This window comes from Anolis carolinensis, unplaced genomic scaffold, assembly GCF_035594765.1.
Source record: "Anolis carolinensis isolate JA03-04 unplaced genomic scaffold, rAnoCar3.1.pri scaffold_8, whole genome shotgun sequence".
NCBI classification, from domain to species: domain Eukaryota; kingdom Metazoa; phylum Chordata; class Lepidosauria; order Squamata; family Dactyloidae; genus Anolis; species Anolis carolinensis.
Genome location: NW_026943819.1, coordinates 24,091,527 through 24,099,118, shown reverse-complemented (window position 1 = coordinate 24,099,118; position 7,592 = coordinate 24,091,527). Strand labels below are relative to the sequence as shown.

Here is a 7,592-nt window from a genome sequence, read left to right as displayed (position 1 = left end):
GAATGATGTTAAAAGCAATTTAAAGCTTATGAATGGTTTATTTCTGGATTTCTTCCCCTTTAATATTTTCAGACCGCTGTTAACCACAGGTAACTGAAATCACTGGATAAAGCAAAACAGTGGATAAAGAGAGATTGCTGTAACAAGAATGGGGTGGGAGGAAGTGGTGACCAAGACCATCCTGTATGGAGTCCTGATCCCAATCGTCCAAGACACTCAAAGAGGCAATGTAGTACAGACGTTCTCCAGCAACTTTGTTAAGAGGACAAGATGGAGGCTTAGTGCATAAAATCTCATCCCTGGGCCCACTCCAACACCCTCTGTCCAGTGTTTTGTGGTGCCTTCATGCACCACATACAGTAATTCTAGCTTCCCTTTTTGTGTCAATTCTCCTCCCCAGTGCTCCAAGCAGGCAGGCAGCCAGGCTTGTCCAGGAATCCTTCACAAACTGAAAGGCAGCCAGCTTCAGAAAATTGCAAAGGTTGCCGCCGGCAAGGAAACCCGAAGGAAAGCATCCTGGTTTGAAGAGCGCAGCCTTCCCTTCAGCACAGAAACACAAAAAGGATGTTGCTGAACACCTAAGAGATGGGGAATGCTGTGAAAAATGCAGGCTTTGCCCAGGGGAAGGGTGGAGAAGGGAGGAACAGCAAAGGGCATTCCCACCAACGTCTTAGGGCTTGATGACTCACTTGTGAATATTAATGTTACGCAGAAAGTGGAAGCGCTTTTGTTTTTAAGGGAAGGCGCTACGTAATTTCTTCCTCCTCTCAATTCAGCTTGAAGAGAAATGCAAAGAAGTATTGCATGGCATTGCTTTTAAAAATTCAAGGCTGAAAGAAAACTGATTCAAGAAGCTTGCACTGCTGCTGAGTGCCATTTCTGATTTATGGCACCTCTAATACAAGCCAGCCATGGGGTTTTCTGGGCAAGACTGGTTCCAAGGAGGTTTATTTTGGCCTTCCTTGACTGAGCAGATTTGAACCCATCTTTCAGTTCTCCATTGTGCATGTGGTAGGACTCAGACTGCATTGTAGTAAATGGTCTGTAGTGTGTTATTCTCCACACTTGCATGTCGTGGACTCCTTTGTAGCCCCCTTTCTTAAGGTTGGCTCTGCATCTTGTGGTACCAGAGCGTAGTCTGTTCAGTGCCTTCCAAGTCGCCCAGTCTTCTGTGTGCCCAGGAGGGAGTTTCTCATCCGGTTTCAGTTGACTGGGGTTCTGGGCCGTTTTTGGACTCTCGCTTGCTGAGTTGTTCCTGCAAGTATCTCTGTGGATTTTAAGGCATTGGCTGTGGATTTTAAGGATGGGCCACAGATGTCAATGCCTTGGTCCTTTCATTACAGGTTGGGTATTAGGCAGCAGAGTAGCAAAGCGCAAGGGCAGATGTCTTCACTGTGTCTGGTTGTGATCCCCAGTTTGTGCCAGTCAGCTTTCATATGATATTATTCCTAGCACCCACTTTTTGCTTGATAATCAAGCAATACTTCTTGAAAGTCAGAGCATGGTCCAGGGTAACTCCCAGGTGTGCTGCAATGCTACAATGGGATTACTTCCCAAGTCATCTTCTGAGTGCGGAATGCTTGTCTGTTCTTAAGATGAAAAGCACAAATCTGTACATAGATTGGGAACCAGCTGTAAGAGCGCCTAAAGCTTCAGAGAGATTCTGTTCAACCATTTCAAAGCTCCCTGCTTAGGCGGTGGAGGCACAATCGTCAGCATAGGTGAAACTCTGTGTCCCTTCTGGCAGTGGCTGATCATTTGTGTCAATGTTAAACATCAATGGAGAAGCATACTCCCCAGAGGCAGGCCATTCTTCTGTCTTCACCACCTTCTTCTCTGGCCCTGTAACTCCACACAAAAGCTCCTGTTTTGTAGCAGGAAGACTCGAACATGATTTGTTGTTGTTCCATCACTCAGTTGTTTCCGACTATTCGTGACCTCAAGGACCAGTCCATGCCAGAGCTCCCTGTCGGCCGTCGCCACCCCCAGTTCCTTCAAGGTCAAGCCAGTGTCTTCAAGGATACCATCCATCCATCTTGTCCTTGGTCAGCCTCTCTTCCTTTTTCCTTCCATTTTCCCCAGCATCATGATCTTTTCCAAGTTTTCGAACATGATAGTTTGTAGTAATATCCCCCCTTCCAGCAGGGGGTGCTGTTCAGCCCTTCCATATTAACAGACAACCCGGAATGCGCAAACTCGGGCCCTCCAGATATTTTGGACTCCGACTCCCACCATTCCTAACAAACTACTGTTACCTGGAGGGCCCAAGTTTGCCCAGGTCTGCTATAAACCCGCAAGAAACGGACTCAATAGAGAGGATGCTCCCTATTGGTGGAAAACCACTCGCAGTGTGAGAGCGCCTCTATGATTGGCCGTGAGAAACCTGGAAACCCCCAGTGTAGAAGCGGGGTATCCCTCTTGGCATAAGATGTTGCTCCCAGTCTGCCCAAATCCCAGCTTCATTACGACACCGGGCAAAGCGGCCTTCTCGGGAAATATTTTGTCCCTTTTAGACAAAGCGTGATTGCAGACCAATCGGCGCTTGTTGCTAGGCAGATTATGCTAATGAGCTCAAACGTACTCCCCCCCCCCGCTCTGCAGCTACCATTGTGAGGTGAGGGCAGGTGGGCGGGATTGATCTGTGGCGCGGCCCTGGAAGCCGGCTTGGACGAGACACCGCCGCGGAACCCCCTCAGGTAAAGCGATGGGACGGTCCTGGGAGGGAACTGGGCCGCAGCCTCTCGCTAGGCCCCGGCCAGGGTTTTCGGGTTGTTGTTTTAGTCGCACCCAAGATGGCGCCGGGTCCGGGGCAAACCGTTGGCTCCGGCGGGTGGGGGAGGAGGCGCAGGACTTGGTGCGCACCCCTCCCCGCCGGAGAGGTACAGTCCGCTCCCCTCTCCTGGCCCTGAGCGGGATGCCCCATCCGCCCCGGACAGGGGGGAGAGCGTGCTGCCCCCTTCTGCGCCTCCCCTCCGCCCCGCTTGGTATCGCCCGGGCCCCGCCACCTCACGGGAGAGGGGGGGCACCTCGAAGCCATTTCCATGCCCCCTTCCTTCCCAAGCACTTTTAGGCTACCCAGGGTGACCTCCCTCCCCCCGTGGTGTGTACATCCTCTTTCCCATTTCTTCAATTCATCCCCCTTTCGGAGGACTGCTCTCTAATCCGAGTGGATTTTGCTCTCCCCCCTCCCATCGCTCAGAGTGGTTGGGGCGGACGAGGGATGACCGTTGGGCACGAGCCGCTGGGGCTGTTGAGGAGCGGGGGAGGGGGGGGGGCTCCCAAGTTGCGGGATTTGATTGGCTGAGAGATTTTAGGAGGGGCGGGGCTGATTACCTGGGCTATTGTTGGGGTCTTGGACGTCTTATTCTTGCCTCAGCAGGCCGTGGCCTACTAACTCGAGTGGTGTCGTGCTGCCACATTTGGGGCCATTACGCCTTTATTTACGGAATGTGCTGCTGTTATATGTATATATTTATATCCTGCTTTCTTCAGCGAAGCACAAAGGCTCACAAGACAAAAAAACTCACAGTTTACCATTTCGAACCTGCATTGTATAATCATTAAGAATGGTTAAAAATAGGGAGAATCACACAAAACCATGCAAGACTGGGGAAATCACAAACACTGCAATTATATTTATATCCTGCTTGCCTCTCTGAAGCAAAGCTCAAAGGGGCTTATAAAACTGAATGCAATTTAACATTAGAACGTACAACATAAGCGTTACATTAAAATGGTTAAAAACAAAAACACTTAAATACTGAAATTGTATTTATTTATATCCCATCTTCCTCTCAAGCTAGGCCCAAAGCGGCTTACAAGACTAAAAATACCAGAATTATAGAGTTGGAGGAGACCTCATGGGCCATCCAGTCCAAACCTCTGCCAAGAAGCAGGAAAATCACATTCAAAGCACCCTCGACAGATGGCCATCCAGCCTCTGCTTAAAAGCCCCCAAAGAAGGAGCCTCCACCACACAGAGAGTTCCACTGCTGAACAGCTCTCTCACAGTGAGGAAGTTCTTCATGTTCTGGTGGAATCGCCTTTCCTGTAGTTTGCAGCCATTGTTCCATTGCATCCTAGTCTCCAGGGCAGCAGAAAACAAGCTTGCTCCTCCCCCCCCCCCCCATGACTTCCCCTCCTCTCAGCCATCTCTTCTGCAGGCTAAACATGCCCAGTTCTTTAAGCCGCTCCTCATAGGTCTTGTTTTCCAGACCCTTGATCATTGTAGTCACCTTCCTCTAGATACATTCCAGCTTGTCAACATCTCCCTTTAATTGCGGTTGCCAGAATTGGACACAATATTCCAGGTATAGTCAAACCAAGGCGGAACAGAGGGGTAGCATGACTTCCCTGGATCTAGGCACTATACTATTGATGCAGGCCAAAATCCCATTGGCTTTTTTTGCTGCTGCATCACATTGTTGGCTCATGTTTAACTTGTCCACGAGGACTCCGAATTTAAACTTAACATTTAAATATACAATGTGTGTGTGTGTGTGTGTGTGTGTGTGTGTGTGTGTGTGTGTATGTATATATGGTCCATGAGGACTGGTCCATGAGGACTGGACTGGTCCATGAGGTCACGAAGAGTCGGAGACGACTAAACGAATGAGCAGCAGCATGATTCTGTGCTATTCTTTTCCATTTCTGGCCATATATATATATATATATATATATATATATATATATATATATATGGCCAGAAATGGAAAAGAATAGCACAGAATCATGCTGCTGCTCATTCGTTTAGTCGTCTCCGACTCTTCGTGACCTCATGGACCAGTCCACGCCAGAGCTCCCTGTCGGCCGTCACTGCCCCCGGTTCCTTCAAGGTCAACCCAGTCACTTCAAGGATACTGTCCATCCATCTTGCCCTTGGTCGGCCTCTCTTCCTTTTTCCTTCCATTTTCCCCAGCATCGTGATCTTTTCCAAGCATTCCTGTCTCCTCATGATGTGGCCAAAATACTTTAGCTTTGCCTCTAATATCCTTCCCTCCAGTGAGCAGTCGGGCATTATTTCCTGTAGGATGGACTGGTTGGATCTTCTTGCGGTCCAAGGCACTTTCAGGATTTTCCTCCAGCACCAGAGTTCAAAAGCGTCTATCTTCCTTCACTCAGCCTTCCTTATGGTCCAGCTCTCGCATCCATAGGTTAAAAGTGGGTTACAAGACAATAAAATTTACCATTATAATAGAATTAAACTGAATGTTTAAAAATAGTTAAAACCACACTATTATAACTACAAAACTATTAGTAAGAAAAACACTGCAGTTATGCTTATTTATACCCCACTTTCCTCTCAAACAAAGCTCAAGTGGCGTACAAGATTAAAAACAATTTACTGTTTAAAACCTGCAACATATAAACATTTAATCAGGATGGTTAAAAACAAATAGTTAAAATCATATAAAACTAATTTAAACACTAGAAAGGAAGAGAAAGGAAAGGAGAAGGGGAGGGAAGGAAAAAAGAGAAAGCAAGGAATAGAAAAAAAGAAGAAAGCAAAAGGGAAGAGGAAGGAAGGAAGAGAAAGGAAAGAAAGAGGGGGGAGGTGTATGATGGACAGCAAGGGAGGCATTGTGAGGTCTTTTCAGAGCTGAAGAAGGGAGAAAGCAGGTAGGTAGCGCTCCCTCCAAACCCTGGTTAACCCGGGGTATAAATGCTAGTACTGAGATAAAGGAGACAGTTGCTCTCCCTTTTGTGTATCATGAGAAATGTTCCAATTTCCACACAGCATTTAAACGACTGAGAAAAGGTTTCATTGATTTTTACACATTTCCCTGCTAGGCAGGCACGTGTTAGGTCTTCATACTGTATGTTATGGCAGAAGATGAATAGGCAAGGGAATAATGTGGGAATCCTTGCATGTTGGGTAAATATGGTTTCAAAAGGTGCACTAAACAAGATAAAATCAAAATTACGTATTGTTGATTTGTAAATCGACTGTCTACCTTCCTTCCAAAGATCGAAAAATACAAGAAGTCACTGGTTAATTAACATACAGGCTTTGATTACTACTATGTTTTCAATTCTCGTGGATATTTAGCACTTTCCTTTTAATTACCCTGTTGATATCGAACAGGTTGATTCCTTCTGACCGCACGGTTCCGCATCTGCGGTCTTGGGTTGCTATGGCAACTGCTACTCCCACGGCAACCATCCAACAGCTTTGGTACCGCAGAATCTGGGGCATCCTGTTCAGTGGCTGAAACAAATTGATGAAATTAATGGTTTCACCCAAGAATTCCAATCATCCATTATTGGCTTGTTAGCATGGGTGCCTTTCACAGTCCCCTGTGTTATAGACATACATGTAAGCGGGATCTGTGACTACTTACCAAGGGACATTTTTAGGAAAATGCACATTTTTTAGAACTGGCAGCATTCAAAAATGTGGCTGTGCCATGTCAGTGCCTGACGTAGTTGGATCAGAATAATAGCAGAACTCAATGTATCAGTTATCAATCAAATACTATCTTCGCAATGTAAGCTACACTTAGAGCGAGAAGACCATTCTTAATTCCATTGTGATTGACATTTCTTTACTTTCTTAAACTCTCATTCTGTGTTACTTACTCATTCTTTACTTCCATTCATTACTTTATGAAACTGTCATCACTTTCCCAGCTGTATAGATTTGCTGTCAAAGAAAGATGGGAGTGGAATTATTATCTTTTTCTTTAATCATAAATCACCACGACCAGTGGCAGCTTTCAGTTCGACTTTTGCATTGCATATTATATTATGTTCTGTTTTTTTTCCCTCCCATCCCCATGGTTTCTTAACCTACCAATTTCAGTTGAACATAATTAGCATATCGTGATGTAAGATTTTTTTTCTATCCTGGACTTCAGTCTTCATTGTCTTTGATTAATAATACCTGCATTAGTATTTAAAAGCACCATGATGGCATTTGTGGCTATTGGATTATTTTCCAAATAAAGTCTGGATATGCTGAGATGAGAGTCTTGAAAAGGCACATAATTTACAAAATCCTGCAGTATAAGTGATTACTTCAATCCAGGTCTTATATGCTTGTATCAGAACCTACACAAATTATATGTAGGATTGCAATATTCCACTTCCTCAAATATTATCAAATTATTCTAATTTGCATTATAATTGTGCATATCTGGCATATTGTTGCATTTTGCTTCTGCCAGGATTCAACCTTCATACAATATGAATTAAATTTATATCCTGCCTTTTCCCAGCACAGAACTTGGGACAGCATATAACAAATTAAAATAAAATGCAACTAAAATACTAAAACATTAAATAAACATGATGAAGATTTAAAAGCCCCTTAAACCACATGACCTGTGAACCACAGCCCTGATTCAACCAAAAGTCATTTGCCTGCTGATGAAAAGAGAGCAGAGATTGAACCTTCCTAGATGTGGATTGGCTTTACGGTTATACCTGACCTGAGAGAACCTGTACACTGCATTGTCTAGACTTGGATTTGAAATGGAGAGACCTAAACTGATTGGTTATGGAATTTGTCCAGTGACCCTTGGCCATAACTTCCACTTAGTTCACCTGCTTTGAGGTCCTCTTTTTTATTTAATTGCATAGCTTGCTATGCT

The 7,592-nt window shown here is 45.2% G+C and overlaps 1 protein-coding gene across 1 annotated transcript in view; it reads left to right on the top strand.

Annotated features, from left to right (window-relative positions):
• Nucleotides 1–2,429: 2,429 nt before the first annotated feature.
• The window catches only part of prdm10 (PR/SET domain 10), a 55,163-nt gene continuing 50,000 nt past the window's right edge, over nucleotides 2,430–7,592 (top strand). Inside the window, exon 1 of the mRNA XM_008114345.3 lies at nucleotides 2,430–2,696. The gene's annotated coding sequence lies outside the window, so the exon portion shown is untranslated. The remainder of the gene's footprint in view (nucleotides 2,697–7,592) is intronic.